The sequence below is a fragment of the Lissotriton vulgaris genome, chromosome 6 (assembly GCF_964263255.1).
Source record: "Lissotriton vulgaris chromosome 6, aLisVul1.2, whole genome shotgun sequence".
Taxonomy (NCBI): domain Eukaryota; kingdom Metazoa; phylum Chordata; class Amphibia; order Caudata; family Salamandridae; genus Lissotriton; species Lissotriton vulgaris.
The window spans coordinates 1,872,026,356-1,872,043,826 of NC_141694.1; positions in this window are offsets into that span (position 1 = coordinate 1,872,026,356).

The window sequence follows — 17,471 nt, forward strand, 5'->3', positions numbered from 1 at the left end:
CATGTGTGCTGATGAATGCAGTACATATTGAACAAGGGAAATTAAAGGGGAAGTGATGTTACCATATATCAACATTGTGCCTCACCATGCAACTCTTGGGGTGGCAGAGGATTCTGTTGCATTTCCAGGTTTGCTTTTTTCATACTTCAGTAAATGCGTCAGAATACATGGTTGCTTCATTGGAGCACCCACATTCACACCAATGTCACACCCCTTACAGGCAAAGTGTTGCATGAGAAGGGGCAGTATTTACAAGCACTCGTATAGCTACACATGGTGGCTTTATGTGTCTTTGTAAATGTGGGGCAACAGGTTACGCCCCTGGCGCGGTATTGCACCGTTACATCGCAACTTTTACAACGGAATTCCATTACAACGCCACTTTTACAACGCTGGTTCCATTACATCGCATGCCTTTACAATGCATGGCATTACATAGCAGATGCTATTACAACGCATGCCATTACAACGTAAGTATAGGTATGTATATAATTTTTTTTTAATGTTATTTAATAATATTTATTTAATTTAATTAATATAAATTATAAATGAATATATTTATTTATGTTTTTTTATTATAAATTAAATATATTAATTTAAGTAATTTTAAAAATAAGTATGAGTATAGGAGTATATGTTTTGGGGTACTGAGGTATATGTTTTGGGGTGTTAGGCAATTTTTAGGTTTCAGGGTTGGGTTTGTGTTTTGGGGTACAGGGGTATTTTTAGGTTTCAGGGTTGGGTTTGGGTTTTGGGGTACAGGGGTATTTTTAGGTTTTAGGGCTGGGTTTGGGTTTTGGGGTACAGGGGTATTTTTAGGTTTCAGGGTTGGGTTTGGGTTTTGGGGTACAGGGGTATTTTTAGGTTTCAGGGCTTGGTTTGGGTTTTGAGGTACAGGGGTATTTTTAGATTTTAGGGCTGGGTTTGGGTTTTGGGGTACAGGGGTATTTTTAGGTTTCAGGGTTGGGATTGGGTTTTGGGGTACAGGGGTATTTTTAGGTTTCAGGGCTGGGTTTGGGTTTTGGGGTACAGGGGTATTTTTAGGTTTCAGGGCTGGGTTTGGGTTTTGGGGTACAGGGGTATTTTTAGGTTTCAGGGTTGGGTTTGGGTTTTGGGGTACAGGGGTATTTTTAGGTTTCAGGGTTGGGTTTGTGTTTTGGGGTACAGGGGTATTTTTAGGTTTCAGGGATGGGTTTGGGTTTTGGGGTACAGGGGTATTTTTAGGTTTTAGGGTTGGGTTTGGGTTTTGGGGTACAGGGGTATTTTTAGGTTTTAGGGCTGGGTTTGGGTTTTGGGGTACAGGGGTATTTTTAGGTTTTAGGGTTGGGTTTGGGTTTTGGGGTACAGGGGTATTTTTAGGTTTTAGGGTTGGGTTTGAGTTTTGGGGTACAGGGGTATTTTTAGGTTTTTGGGCTGGGTTTGGGTTTTGGGGTACAGGGGTATTTTTAGGGTTCAGTTTTTAAAAAAAAAAGACTGAATAAATTAAATTAATTAAATTAAATTAATTAAATTAAATTAATTACAATTTTATTATAAATTAAATTAAATTTAAAGAATTAAATTTATTAAATTAATTACAATTTTAAAATTAATTTAATTATATTAGTTGAATTAAAATAATTAAATTAACTTAATTACATTTTATTAAAAAAGATATACTTACCTATACTTACATTGTAATGGCATGCGTTGTAATAGCATCTGCTATGTAATGACATGCGTTGTAAAGGCATGCATTGTAATGGTTCCTGCGTTGTAAAAAATGCGATGTTACGGTCTGCGTTGTAAAATAACGCGTTGTAACGTCATAGATCCCCCTGGCGCGTCACACAATGTGGTCTACCAGCGGCGCAAGGGACTTGTACACTTGTCTTTTGTGCACTGGACACAACCAAGGAAGGCGTAACCTATTACATAGATTGTGCTGCCCTTATGGCTGACACTTACTCATGCTGCCAAGAGAGTAGTACATTCAATAGCTATGCATAGCAGCTTTCAATTAGTTGCTCCATGTTTCATTGTGTAAGTGGATAAAAAATACAATGTTAAAATATGTTTCATGATCGTTGAAAGCAGGTGCAGTGACTGGGTGCACACGCTGTAGTGTAGTTCCTAGTTTCCCACTAGGCCCTGCGCATTGGAATAACATAAACAGTAGTATCGACGTGGAACTGCAGATATTCCAGGCCTCCACTGACTATGCTAAACTTAATTGGGTTGTGTTACCAACTAGCTCAGAGGTCACTGGAAACTTTCTTCTCTGCATGGGGAGTGATCAGCTTCCCTGGCACAGACAAGAAGGGATTCAGTTTTCCAACAACCGTGCAACATGACAACTTTGCTCCTCAGATCAAGAGTCAATCTCTAGGGTCGTGTGAAACAATAGACATGTATTTCACTCAGTCAGTCTAGTGCAGTTTACTTTCACGAGATGTAGAGAATAGAGAGACGGGCGTTTGTCAATAAAGGGTTAACATTTATTGAACAGTCTTTCTTCTCGTACAAGAGAAATGTATTGCCACAATTGCAATAATTGTCATTATAAAAAGTACGTACAGTAAGATAAGTATTGCGAAATAGAACTGTAAAAGCATTGATATGGTTTCTTAGCCATACAATGGTTTAAAAGTAATAAAACATATATACAGTCATATATACATTAGGCTAACATACTCAACTGGTGCTTCTAACTAAGCCTACCCCAGTGTGCCTGACCTAAGCCTAACACGTGAAAGGGGAGTAAGTAAGTAGCTTTAAGTTAAGTTGGTTTTGCCAAGGTTTGTTTCAAGAATTCTCGTCTAAGGGTTTAGTCAACACCATACCTCTGAATAGAATGATGGAGGATTGGTATCTCCTTCAGGGGTCTCTCTCGATATCCCAGTCACCTGCGAGGGTAAACCGGAAACGCTGTAGCTGGATTTCTCTGCACGAGAAAGGCAGCGGCTGCTCTTCAGCGCATCGAGGAAGGAGGGGGGACAGCGTCCGCGGGCAGCTGGAATCTGCTGGATGTCTTTGCAGGGGGACGACTGTTCAGCTCCTTAAGCGTACTGCACCATAGTTCGCGCTGTAGCGGCGATAATGGTATCAGCAGCTTCACCACCACAGGATAGCAGGCTGCAGCGACAGAGTGCTAGATTTACCAACACGGGGTTGTGCAGGCAGCCAGCATCAGCAACAGTAGCTTGCAGCTCACAGCTCACATTGCTTAAGGAAACGTTGGTAATATTTATACCTGACAGGTGCCGGGTTTGACGCAAGTTTGCTGGACATAAGACGTCAATTAAAGATGTCACTAGGAAGTGATAGTTATCAGTTGCTCATTAGAGTTCCATTACTAATCAAAACATAGCAAGCGGGGATTTCCAGGTTTGCTAAGTTTTTATCTTGTTGAAGAACTCGGAGTGTTATCTAGGAATATCAGATAGTGACTACTGCTCTGTCATTGCACTAATTGGTCGCAAAGGAAGTGGCAGAGGGAACTATGCTGAAATGTGGCTCTGTTCGTGTGAGGCCAGAGATGACTTTTCAGAAAATCGCACTTGAACGGTTATGCCAATATAGGGAATAAATGGATTTATAGCCGAATAGGGGCATAAGGTCACAGTATCGATCAGGAACCTAGATAAACACGCAACACCCACTCCACGGGTTAATGTCCATCAAAATTACTAAAACTAAGCAATTAGATGCATGTGTAACATTGCCCACCCCAAAATACATAAATGCATTCGAAATAGGCGTACTTGTAATACATGGAATATAGGTACTGTACGTTTTTTAAAGCATAGTAATCATTCAAGAATTATTGCATATGAAATCAATGAACGATTATGCAAAAGGATTTACACATGAAGTATCTCTGACAGAAGAAAAGCGAGATAAATCATCACATAAAAATGCATTGTAATAACATGTGTGCTAGAGGCTGGTGTAATGTTGTTATGTCTCTAGATGTGTTTAGAAATAGAAGTGTGAAGCTTCTGTTCTCTAAGAATAGTTTTTACGTTAAGCAAAGAATTGTTCGTGCCAAAAAAAGGTCAATATTTAGAAAAAAATTGTCCAATTCAAAAGAATTATGGCTTGAACGGGAAAATAGAGTTCCAACGCTTGTAACAGTTTTTGTTGATCAAAACTGAAGGCCGAATTCAGAGTTCATGGGAACACTGTGTGTCGGAAAGCTTCTAAAAAGTTATTGTTTCTCTATGGGTGAGAACATCGTATCAGACAGGCTCTCAAAGAATTGGTCTACAAATTCAGGTGACAGTTCAACCAAATTAGATAGCGCTGTAACTTGGCAGGTGTGAGAATGATTGCTGTCATCGAAGGCAGGACCAGCAATGCTCACAGAATGTTGTACCTGGATGATGTTGCTTTTGTCACTCGCTCCACTGTTACCACTTGGCTGTAGTACAGGATTTTCCACGAATGCCGTCATCAGGATTGGTAGCCGCTGGGGACAACACAATGCGTGAGCCGTTATTGGACTGAGCAAAGTATCGACGTCCATTGGTACTGCTGATGGAAGTGAAAGACAGATGTCCAACACGCATTCATCTCCGCAAAGCATACACCGTAGCACAGGTAAAATGCAATTTTGCCATATCGGTCTGAATGAAAGGAACCAGGTCATGTTTAGATCTCTCAGCCTGGCCAATCCAAGGACGTTAGTGATCCTGTCCCGGTAGCGCATTGCTAGGATTGTCTCTTCCATTCCCATGGGAGCTATGTCTGAGCCGAGGCTTGCCATAACGTAGCAGGAGGGTCAAAAATAGAATACCTGCGACGAGTCCCAAAAATAATGGTATGCCGCCAAAAATGGAGTGCACAAAATTAGGAAAGATTCCCAAAATTGCCTGGAAGGGTGTTAGCAGTCCCGTAAAGACTGTCTTAAATATGCCTGGGATGCTTGTTGCACTAGACATGTTAAGGAGTTGGCTGAACATTTCTACGAAATGCACGGGGCAATTTGTTGATAAAAGGTCATGAACTTCAGTAGCTGTCCTTGCAACTAGAAGATCATACGTCTCTTTAGATGACGTTATAGGCACTGTTGTCTGTAAAAGTACAGATTTCATTTTGCTTAATGTATCAATTCGTATAGAATAGAGATTCAGACGAGGCCAGAGGGGAGTCACTATGTCTGGAGGCCCACTCGGGAACAATGCTTGCATACAGCATTTGACCATGGATGTTACTTCTACTAGATAACTTTTCCCTGGCGCGAGGCCACAACATCTGTGATCCGTTCTAAGAATGTAACTCCTGTTTGAAAGTTGCATAAAGAAGGGCTCTATCTGAGTTGCAGGTGTGACTAGCTGGTGGCATGAAAGGTTGTTTGAATTTCCATCACATGCTCCGTGTAAATTAATACCCTGACACAAAAGTATACCGCTTAGTGAATGTTTACAGTTCTCACCACTAAGAAATACATTTTTGTCACTGTCACTATAGCAAGAATGAGTGTATGGTAATTTCCATATAGATTTTACATACCCTTTACCCAATTGTTCATACTGGCCAGCAGGTATGTACTCAAGGCACTTTTTAAATCGGAAAGTTGTTATCGGAATAGTGATAATTCCGTGTATTATCCATTCAATGACAGGACTCTCTGACATTGTCAATGGTAATCTCTCGAGTTTTTCGATGCTCAGGATTGTATAGTATGCTTCTTTCTGTGCCAAACTGATCTGTTTATCAGTAAGGTTAAAACTGGAAAATAATGATGTTGTGTTGATTAAACGCCAAGGCACATAGCCTGAACGAAGATTTTGCAGCGTCCAGCCTAATTCTATAATAGAGCGTAATTGAGACTGGCCATGTTGTAACATTAGCAAATCTCTGTCTATCACATCAATGGCAGAGGATACAATATTGTCCAACGAATATATTCTGGAAGACAGAGTCATTAACCCATTGTCTACTACAGAAAGTGATTTCTCCAAATTAATACGATCAATTTCTCGTATTTTTTCAGCAGTTTCAATTTGCTTTACTTTCCAAGCCTCGTTGTAAGCAGCATAGATGCTGGTCGCTATGAAACGCTTTTGACGCTGTTTGCGTGGTCCAAGAATGAAATCGCGCAAATCAGCACCATCTTTTAGTAAAGACAAGTGTTGCTTAATTTCAGCCAGTGTGGACGAGGTTAGCCATTCTAGGCAGAGTTTCCCTACACTGTATGTTGTTATTATTCCTGGATGTTGTCTCTGGGAATATCTTGAGTCTAATCTGGTCATTTTTAAACCCTGTGTTTTATTCAGGAATCTATCTTGACAGCTATTTGTGTCTGTAGGCCAGATTAACCACTTTTTCCAATCAGGATGTGTTCTGTTGAAATGTAAAATTTGTGACACGTCTAACTCAATATCTGTGGTTGCATTTTCAGGTATTGGCTTTGGTATAGACGGTGTTCTAAGGTCTTTGTTCTTAGCTAGGCCAAGACAAGATGTTTGGTGTATTGTGTCATTCAAAAACAACATTTGTTCTGGTATCATGCAGGTTCTAAATAGTGCTCCATTGCCTTGCACCTGCCAATCTTTTGTACCCCAAATTGTTTTCGTTTCAATATTATTTTTCCAATAATCAAAACCAAATGTCATCATTTTGTCATAAAATGCTTCTGAATATATCAATTTAGAATTTGTCAGCATTGTTTTCATTCCTGTTTTATCTAACAGTTTATAATAAAACGTTTCTGCATCACTTGTGTTAAACCCTGAGAAGTATTTGAATTTCTCAAAAAATGCTTTAGAACTGCTTTTAGGTGGTGTAGAACAATGTTCCCATTGATTATACATAAAAACATTTCTAGGCTGTGCAGATTTATGCAAGTAATGATCCCCATAGTGGGTGTAACAGAATAACTGCTCATAACTAGATGAACCTTGTAAATAATCATGATCTGTGAATCTAGCTGACATTACTAAATCAGACATCATGTCATTAATACTGTTAAAGTCCCAATCATCAGAGAATGTACTAGGTGTCACAAAGTCACTTAAGGAAACCTTTAGTTGATGAGGATACTTCAGGATTTCGACCGGACCATAGATCTCATAGTCAGTTTTCTCCCATACTACCCCACCAGGTATTGGAATTGCTGTGACGTTTACTGTTGACAGTTCTCTTTTCTTCACGTGGGATGATCTGTGTGGTTTCAGGACTAGGTTGATGTTCTGACTTGCTGTGTCCATTCAATTGTAATGAACTTTCCTAAAATTAAAACTAAAATTAGGCAGAGTAGGAGTATTAATACCCCTGAAATAATCCAATGCTCAATCAACGGTGAATCCAGATATAGTTCTTTGATTTGTTGAAGGAGTCCTGTTGTATTTTCTTTAGAATACTTTTTAGTTTCTGGCATCACTTCGGGGTCGTTTTCATCTTCAGAGAAGTTGTCGAAGTTGATGAAATAACCAGAGGCAGTTCTGTCAATGGATGGGATTGTTCTTTCAATCTGTCTCTCCGTAGCATTTTCTGATGCCACATTAGTGTAGACTGGTGTTTCTTGACGAACTGTTTCAATCTGTGTTTCAAGAGGCACGAGTTCCATGGCATTATTGCATAGTCCTTCATTGTGCACTGCAGGCTGATCGAATGTGATTAGTCTTTCAGTTTGAACCTCTTGGATTGTTGCAAGTTTGGGTATTCTGTTGTTTCTTGGGAGTCCACTGGGCCTACTGTTGATTATAGGCCACATGCTTGTGGTTTTACCAGATCGATGGACACGACTCTGTTCTCCTTTTTACCAGCAAGGGGCGGTAGCACAACTGATCTTGTTCCGGTGACTGCCAAGACAGGTACTGCTTTTCTGTAAGAAGGCCCAAATTCCTTCTTCACCGCGATCTTTTCTCTGACTAGATCCCCAATCTTTGGAATCCAGACAGGCCTTGCTGGGGCTGTTGCGGGTGGTGCCTCGTCAGTGGTACTTGGCTGTTGCTTTAACTTTATGTTGCTTAATGATTTTCTTGTTTCATTCAGTTCCTGTAAAACAGCCAAATGATCCTTTACATCAAAGTGCGTAGTTTCTTCTTGTACCACTGACATCTGACTATCGAGGTCCTGAACTCGCATTCTAATTCCGAACAATAGTTCGTATGGGCTGAAACCTTTTAGAGAATTTCTTGGCATGTTGTTAAGACTAGTCTGGACACTTATTAAATGTTTGACCCACCCAGCGCCTGAACCTAATACCTTCGCTGTTATAGATTGCTTTATGTCACGGTTTTTTCTTTCTACCACACTATTCCCTTCGGGGTGCGACGGACAAGAATACCGCAACCCAATTCCCATGCTGGCCATGGCCTCCCTATAAGCTCGAGAGCTGAAAGCAGGACCCTGGTCAGAATGGAACGTGGTAATTGCGTATGTGCCGATAAAGACTCGCAAATCTTTTATAACCGTTCTAGCGTCAGCCGAGCGCTGGAGGTCTCATTATTTAAGTGCTTTTCGTCTTAATGGTGTACACTGGGACGCGCTTCTCTTCTTTGATTGCGCAGATAGACCGCCTTATGCTGTCTAGAAGGGATCCTGAAACTACACTGGCCTGTTCATTACTGCGATCTCTATTGCAGTCTTCACAATTTTGAGCAAAACATTGAATATCTATACTCATTCCTGGCCACCAGTACTCTGATTGTAATTCTTTCAGAGAGGCTTTGATTGTTTGGTGTTTCAGACCCAACCCCATGTGTGCTTCCAGTAATAGGAAGCCCCTCCTGCTCCTGTTTGGAATTACTCTGTCCCCCACTCCAGGGATTCGAGCAAAAGGAACGGAGTTTGCATCGATTATGTATGCATAATTGAGTGGATAGTTTACAGGTAGTGCTGCACAGTCGCCTTTTACGGTCGTTTTTACTGCTAGCATGGTTTCCCCGTCTATGTACTTATCTGTACGCTGTTTTGTGGCTACGGAAGCCGGTTTAGTTGCTTCCGCGGTGGCTGTATTAGCCAATGAATTCCCTGCAACGTGAACACCATCACGTTGAAGACTCTGTGCGTGAATCACGTGAGTCTTTTGTAGTTCTTTGTGTAAAAGAGCTACCTGTTTCCAGAGCAATTTATGCTTTATTGTGGCACCTGTGTCATCTTTGTAGTCGTTTTCGATCCAACTCTGCAGCTTATTGTTGTAAGAGTTGACGCAAAAATGAGAATCGCACACGATAAGTGTCGGGAATTCACGTTCTGCATTTTCGAGCGCCATCTTTAAAGATCTGATTTCAGTTCTCTGAACCGAACAGTTTCTTACAGATTCAGTTTTTGTTACTTTCGGTCTGAATTTACCGCACAGCCAACGACTTTTAATGATCGCACATGCTGCATCGTAGGATTTTCTCTCTACGTTGAAATGCTGTACAAAGCTATCTGTATAGATTATACATGCGTATTGTGGGAGAGGCAGAATTTCGATTGGCAGAGGATATTCTTCTTCATATTCTAAATCATTCAGTTCTTCAAATTGCGGGGCGAAATAGTATTTCACATCTTCCGCTCCTAGAGAATCTATACACTGTATCCATTTCGGATCCAGTGACACTGTAGGCGGATTCCGCTGTAAGGATATTAATCCTTTTGCCGTGTGCTAGTTCTCGTTCATTTGCTAATGCGATTTGCACTGCTTTCACAGTTCTTTCTGTGTGACTGAATGCTTTTTCTGCTTGTGTGTACAAGTGAGATTTAATTGAAATTGGTACCTTTTCTCCCTCATTAGAGGTTAGGTACGTGAATCCGCATCTTCCTGGGATGACTCGGATTACAAGATCACGTGTGTTGTCACGTGTATCTAATTTTGTTTTTGCTAACATGTCTGTTTGCAGTGATCTCAAAATTTCTGTGTGTTTTTGAGTCCAATTGATTTGTTTAAAATCAGGTTTAATTAATTCGTAGAGAGGTTTAACCCTCTCTGCGTAATTTAGAATGTATGTTCTTCCGAAATTCAGAAAACCTAGAATGGATTGTAAATTCTTCAGCGTTTTTGGGGCTTGGAGTACAGCGCACTTCTCTAAGAAGTTGTCCGCTAGGCTTTTCCCTTCACTTGATAATTCGTACCCTAAAAACAGTACTGTCAGATGGGCAATTCGAGACTTTTTAAAGTTGAATTTGTAACCCTCTGCTGCGAACCCAAGTATAATGGTGTTCACTCTTTTCAAGTGAGTATCCAAGTCGTCGTCTGTGAGATAGATATCATCTACGTAAGATAATGCTTCATCATCATATATTTGTAGTAACTCTGTTACCCTAGCTGAGAATAGTCCTGGGCTGTTCTTGAACCCCTGTGGGAGTCGACAGAATTTTTTCTGCGACCCAAATGCAGAGAAAGCGGTCAAATATCTGCTTTCTGGTGCAATGTTTTGACAAAAGAAACCATTAGAAATGTCTAATGTCGTTTTGTATTTTTTCCTAACTATATTATTCATTAGGGCTGCACTATGCGAGTTTTGTACTGCAAAAGTTTTGCAACATGTATTAAGATGTCTGTAGTCCAAAACTAGACGATATGAATTGTCTGGCTTGGAGACAGGAAACAAAGGATTGTTCATTTGAGAGGTGCATGTTTCAATCACCCCCTGGTATTCAAGTTGATCTAAGATCTCCCTGACTTGTTTTTTAGCTTCTTGCTTTATGGGATACTGCCGTTGGGCAGTTGATTCACTTTTTAATTGGATTTTGTGAGAAGGTGACTCCTCATCCCATCCTACATGATTTTTATACAATGCTGGTGCCTGGGCTACTGCCCATTTCCTTGCATATGTATATTTTTTGTGAATCGGAATGTGATTCGAGAAGGCAGGCATAATCACTTCTTCGCCACGAGGGCACTCCCTGACAAACTCTGGGGGCCAATCTTTTTCAGCTAACAGAATATCATAGCCTTTTGAGAGCTTATCCCAAAATAGACCCTTAATTTTCCTAGTCTTATCACCCTCTATACGCAATGTTATTTCGTATATTTTATGGGGCTCGCTAAGTCTGGTGTCGGCAGTTTCAACTTGAATGTATTCATTCGTGTCCACTGTCTCCAGATGACTCATCAAGATCTTGCGCGCTATACTGATTTCTGCTGCACTGTCCAACATTGTCAATGCCCACTCCCCGTTTTTCAACTGTGTCCTCAGTATTCTCGGCATGGTTGATTACTCTAATACTGGCTACCTTCTTTTTCTGAAATTGAGATTTTTTATTTTGAGCAGGTTCCTTGTCTTTGGACTTGGTGTGCTCTCCTGGGTCTGACCGTCCTCTTCTTTCCGAATTCTGTGGAAGAGATCGAGAGGGACGTGTATCAATACTTTGATATCTATCAGGTTTTTTCAGATTATCCCTATTTCTAAGGTTATATCTTTTCTCAGAGGGTTCCCTCTGGGGAGACTGGCGTTTTCGAGTCGGAGTTCTTTCCCTCCGTCGAGGAGACCTTCCTCTGGACTGGAAAACTTTTTCCTTGGGAGTGGATTGTTTATTTCCATCCCAGCTCTTTTTAGGAGTGTTTAAATTATTTTTAATAAATAATTTTTCAGGATTTTCGAGCAGTTGGGGCTTTACCGGTTTTCCACCCAAGCTGTCTCTACCTAATTCTTCATAGCATTTTTCTATGATTTTTGCTAGCTCAACAGGATCTTTTATATCTGTTTCCTTCAACTTCTGGCGGATCGCCACAGATGCTGCTTCTCCTCTTATGTTGGCTAATAATATAGCCGAGACCTGCTTGAAGTCTTTCAGTAATTTCATACCTAGATTTAAAGCGGGCTCTGGACCGAATTCATTTTGAATCTGTTTTAGCACTTCTGGTATTACCGCCATAGACGGAACACCGTGTGTTTTTGTGTAGATGGAAGCAAAGACTGTACCCCAAGTGTCGCAGTCCTCCACGTGTGGTGCGATTCCCATTGGAAGGCAGATGGTCAAGATTCTGTGTTTCTCAATAGGGGTAGTATCAGGAAATACTGCCTCTATTTGAGTGATTTTCTGTGCTAACCAGAAAGGAATTTGTTCCCGTTTTATGGGTGTTTTACCAAGACATGACTGTATGTTCTGTGGTGTAATTTTATTAGTGTTCCCCTGATGAGGGGTCAGCTGTGGTGTATTAACAGCTGGCTGGACCGTAGCAGTCCGCATTACATATTGGACTAATTGCCTATGTATTTTAATTAGTGTGTTTAGCTGTACTAACAGCTCTTCTCTAGACATTTTTACAATGTCCGGATGTGGTGTGTAGCTGGCTAGAACCGGCCACGTTGCTCCTGGTCTACCTAGTGGACCGAGCCTAGTTATGTGATCATTGTGTTTTAGGGCGCCATTAAACCAGAGCAGGTGCTCTTGAAATTTAAGTGGAATTTCAATCTCCTCGAAAGGAGCGTACTCTTCCGGAGGTTTCTCTATTTTGTAATAGTGAAACTCTTTTGTTCTAGCGTTTACCGCTGGAAAGTTTATCCATGAATAGAATACCTCTGTCTGCCGATACTCGTGAGCCTCTATCACGAAGACTACTGTACCACCTAGAGGTGTCAGTCCGTTTTCTATAAGTTTTAAAGTTATAGATTTTCTTAAGTGGACCGGGATGATAATAGCATCCGGGTCTGTCTGTAGGAGACTCGAGTCCTCCTCAATTAGTATGGATGCCAGCCTAGCTGCTTCCCTTTCTTCTTCACTGTCTGACATTTTAAAAATGCAGGCTTTGCAGAGTAGGTCTCCAAGGAGACAAAGATTAGGTGCACAATATTTTGGAACACTGTATCCTTCAACGTTGAATAAACCAGAGATTTACATAGGAATCTCTTCCTACTAAGGTCGGGCGGATTTTAACCTTTCACCCACTCCAGTCGTCTATTGGAGTATTTACGGGAGAAAGGGGTGTGAAATATGCACGACTGAGTTACTCTATAAGTCTTCCGTTAGTTTATCGCCTTACCAAACGTTGGGCGCCATGTAGTGTAGTTCCTAGTTTCCCACTAGGCCCTGCGCATTGGAATAACATAAACAGTAGTATCGACGTGGAACTGCAGATATTCCAGGCCCCCACTGACTATGCTAAACTTAATTGGGTTGTGTTACCAACTAGCTCAGAGGTCACTGGAAACTTTCTTCTCTGCATGGGGAGTGATCAGCTTCCCTGGCACAGACAAGAAGGGATTCCGTTTTCCAACAACCGTGCAACATGACAACTTTGCTCCTCAGATCAAGAGTCAATCTCTAGGGTCGTGTGAAACAATAGACATGTATTTCACTCAGTCAGTCTAGTGCAGTTTACTTTCACGAGATGTAGAGAATAGAGAGACGGGCGTTTGTCAATAAAGGGTTAACATTTATTGAACAGTCTTTCTTCTCGTACAAGAGAAATGTATTGCCACAATTGCAATAATTGTCATTATAAAAAGTACGTACAGTAAGATAAGTATTGCGAAATAGAACTGTAAAAGCATTGATATGGTTTCTTAGCCATACAATGGTTTAAAAGTAATAAAACATATATACAGTCATATATACATTAGACTAACATACTCAACTGGTGCTTCTAACTAAGCCTACCCCAGTGTGCCTGACCTAAGCCTAACACGTGAAAGGGGAGTAAGTAAGTAGCTTTAAGTTAAGTTGGTTTTGCCAAGGTTTGTTTCAAGAATTCTCGTCTAAGGGTTTAGTCAACACCATACCTCTGAATAGAATGATGGAGGATTGGTATCTCCTTCAGGGGTCTCTCTCGATATCCCAGTCACCTGCGAGGGTAAACCGGAAACGCTGTAGCTGGATTTCTCTGCACGAGAAAGGCAGCGGCTGCTCTTCAGCGCGTCGAGGAAGGAGGGGGGACAGCGTCCGCGGGCAGCTGGAATCTGCTGGATGTCTTCGCAGGGGGACGACTGTTCAGCTCCTTAAGCGTACTGCACCATAGTTCGCGCTGTAGCGGCGATAATGGTATCAGCAGCTTCACCACCACAGGATAGCAGGCTGCAGCGACAGAGTGCTAGATTTACCAACATGGGGTCGTGCAGGCAGCCAGCATCAGCAACAGTAGCTTGCAGCTCACAGCTCACATTGCTTAAGGCAACGTTGGTAATATTTATACCTGACAGGTGCCGGGTTTGACGCAAGTTTGCTGGACATAAGACGTCAATTAAAGATGTCACTAGGAAGTGATAGTTATCAGTTGCTCATTAGAGTTCCATTACTAATCAAAACATAGCAAGCGGGGATTTCCAGGTTTGCTAAGTTTTTATCTTGTTGAAGAACTCGGAGTGTTATCTAGGAATATCAGATAGTGACTACTGCTCTGTCATTGCACTAATTGGTCGCAAAGGAAGTGGCAGAGGGAACTATGCTGAAATGTGGCTCTGTTCGTGTGAGGCCAGAGATGACTTTTCAGAAAATCGCACTTGAACGGTTATGCCAATATAGGGAATAAATGGATTTATAGCCGAATAGGGGCATAAGGTCACAGTATCGATCAGGAACCTAGATAAACACGCAACAACGCATGCACGGTGATGTCTGTGTTAGCTATGAGACACCCTTTCAAGACTTAGTATGGCTGATATTAGCGGGCACACTGACAGTGCCCCACCTCTGAGCCCCACAGCAAAGGGTATTTCATCATTTGTATGTGTTCACAAACACCATGCAATAGTGGATACGTCACCTTCAGACAGAACCTTTGCCTTATGGGCACATGTGCATTTAGCATTTCATAATCAATCAATCAATCATGAAATTTGTAAAGTGCACTACTTACCACTGGGGGTCTCATGGTGCTGAGGGGGTGCCCCTACTGCTCGCAGAGCCAGGTCTTGAGTAGTCTCCTGAAAGTAAGTAGGGTGTGGGTCTGCCGTAGGAGGATGGGTATGGCGTTCCAGGTCTTGGCAGCAAGGTAGGAGAATGATCCACCACCGGCGGTCGTTCTTCGGATGCTGGGAACCGTAGCCAGGGTGCTGTCAGCAGAGCAGAGCTGGCGGTTCGGGTGTAGAAGGTGAGTCATCTGTTGAGGTATGCTGGTCCGGTGTCGTGGAGTGCCTTGTGTGCGTGGGTGAGGAGTTTGAAGGTGATCCTCTTGTTGACGGGCAGCCAGTGCAGGTCTCTCTGGTGTGGAGTGATGTGGCTGTGTCGAGGGATGTTGAGGATCAGGCAGGCAGAGGCGTTCTGTATGCCTGGGTGACCGTTCTTGTGTCGGGTGGGATCCACCTGTAGATCTTCCGGAGCATGTGGAGGGTGTTGAAGCAGGAGGATGAGACGGCGTTGACTTGCTTGGTCATGGAGAGTGTTGAGTCGAGGATGAACCCCAAGTTGCGTGCGTGGTCGGTGGGTGTTGGTGCTGCTCCCAGGGTGAGTTACATGCATCTATGGCCACCTCTGTTAATAAAAAGTGTCCTAAGGAAAACATAGCACCGCAAGGACACTTTCTGTTATGCTGCCAATAGTGTATGTACCTTTTGACTCAATGTTATGCGCTTATAGCAGTGGTTCCCAATCTGTGCGCCGCGGCGCCCTGGTGCACCCCCAAAAATAGCCAGGGGTGCTGCAACACAATATGTCAATATCCCAGCTTGTGCACTTATTTGCATTTTGTAAGCTCACCATGTAAAATGTTTTGTTAAAGGTAGATGAAACTCCCTCCTATACCACTAGATGGCAGTGTGACATACAAAATAGCACATTAACTGCTCCTGTATGTCAGATTTTGACGCAGTTTACACAAACTATTGCCCACATGCATCAAGCATTTTTGGAGTCGCAAACGGTGCGATTCCTTAAAATCGGCCGTTTGCGATTCCAAAAATGCTTTTTGAGATGCATCATCTGTTTTTGTTGAAAATCGCTAATTTTGCGAATTTCTAAAATGCAATTGCATTTAAGGAATCGTAATTTTGCGATTCCTTAAATGCAATGCATCATACTTAAAAAAATTGCGATTTTAAAGATTGCAAGTGCAAATTACCACGAGGTTGAACCTCGTGGTAATTTGCGAAAAATGTTTAAAATGCTCAAATTAGCATTTTAAACACTGTCATGTTACAGACACACATGTCCTTAGGACATGTGTGTGTGAAACATCCATTTTAAAATACATTTCAGGGGTGCAGGGGGGGTCCTTTGGACCCCCCCCTGCACCCATGGAATGCATCAACATTTTGCGAATTCCAATTTGCGAATTCGCAATTACCATTGATTCCTATGGGCCTTTTGGCCCATAGGAATCAATGGGAATTGCGAAATTGCAAATTGGAATTCGCATAATATTTGCGATTCGGTAAAAATTGCGATTTTTACCGAATCGCAAATATTATGCACTTTCAATAATGCATCCCGTTTTGCGATTCCATATTTGCGATGCGGTAAAAATCGCAAATTTGGAATCGCAAAACGGGAGTTTGATGCATGTGGGCAACTGAGCGATGAGGAAATATAAACACAAGCACAAAGGGAAGGCTGTTTCAATCACATACAAGTAACTGAGCCATTAAGTGGGTTTTTTGAACTTACGAACGTATGAAATTGATGAGAAAATATCTTATTATTCTTAGTCGTCTCCTCTTCATGAATGACTCATGAGATCATTAGCTAAAAGAAAGCAACATGTGCATTTGGGAACTCTGTTGCTTTGAGAATTAACTACAGGTTGGATTGCATCCTGGTCTGTGGTTAAACCGCCGTAATACATGCTCCCATAGGGAAATGGAAAGTGCTGTTCGTCCCTGCACCAGTGGCAGACCCCTCAAGGTACCTTTCATGGGGTGCAGGGATCAACAAGGGGGCACTTAGTGCCCCCTTGGTACCCAGCCAGAGTCCATGAACCCAAGGGTGCCTTGCTGGGGCCCCAAACCCACTTTCCGACATTTTTTCCATGTCGAACAGGCTGGCATGGAAACCATGCCAGAGACCATGCATCGTAATCCCAAAGGCGGAAATGCCAGCCCTTTGGGATTATGAGCCCGTTCTGACTGTCCGACTGGCTCCTTGAGCCTTTTGGAAGAAAGACAAAATTACCAGCCGGTTCAGTTTCTGACCACCAACATTGTAATGCGGCGGTCCAAAAGTAAACCGAGGGGCCGACTACAATGCAGCCCTAGTAACCATAGAACAGTGGAGGAAAAGTAGGTGATGGGGCTGTCCACTGTAGACAGTATTTCTATTCTAATGGATTTGAGCAATTCTTATTACAAGTGTCTCTGCAGAGCTCATGAAGCCTTTACTGCGCACACACAATTTGATTATGATAATTAGTTATTATGAAAGACCTTGAAATGTTGCATGTTCATAATGGGCATTGGCAAACACAACAAAATAACAAACACAAAGGGGACCTCATATGCCCCAAGTCTTAGCCTGGATGCATTACACAGGGCACAGTATACAGCCATCTTGAGGGCAGCGATTCACCCAAAACACTAGTGATGTGCTGCCTCCACTCACGGCTTTTGTAGATGGAACAAGGCGGGCACAGACTTGGCCATGAATAAATACATTTTCCATATGGGAACACGTCCTTCAAGTGC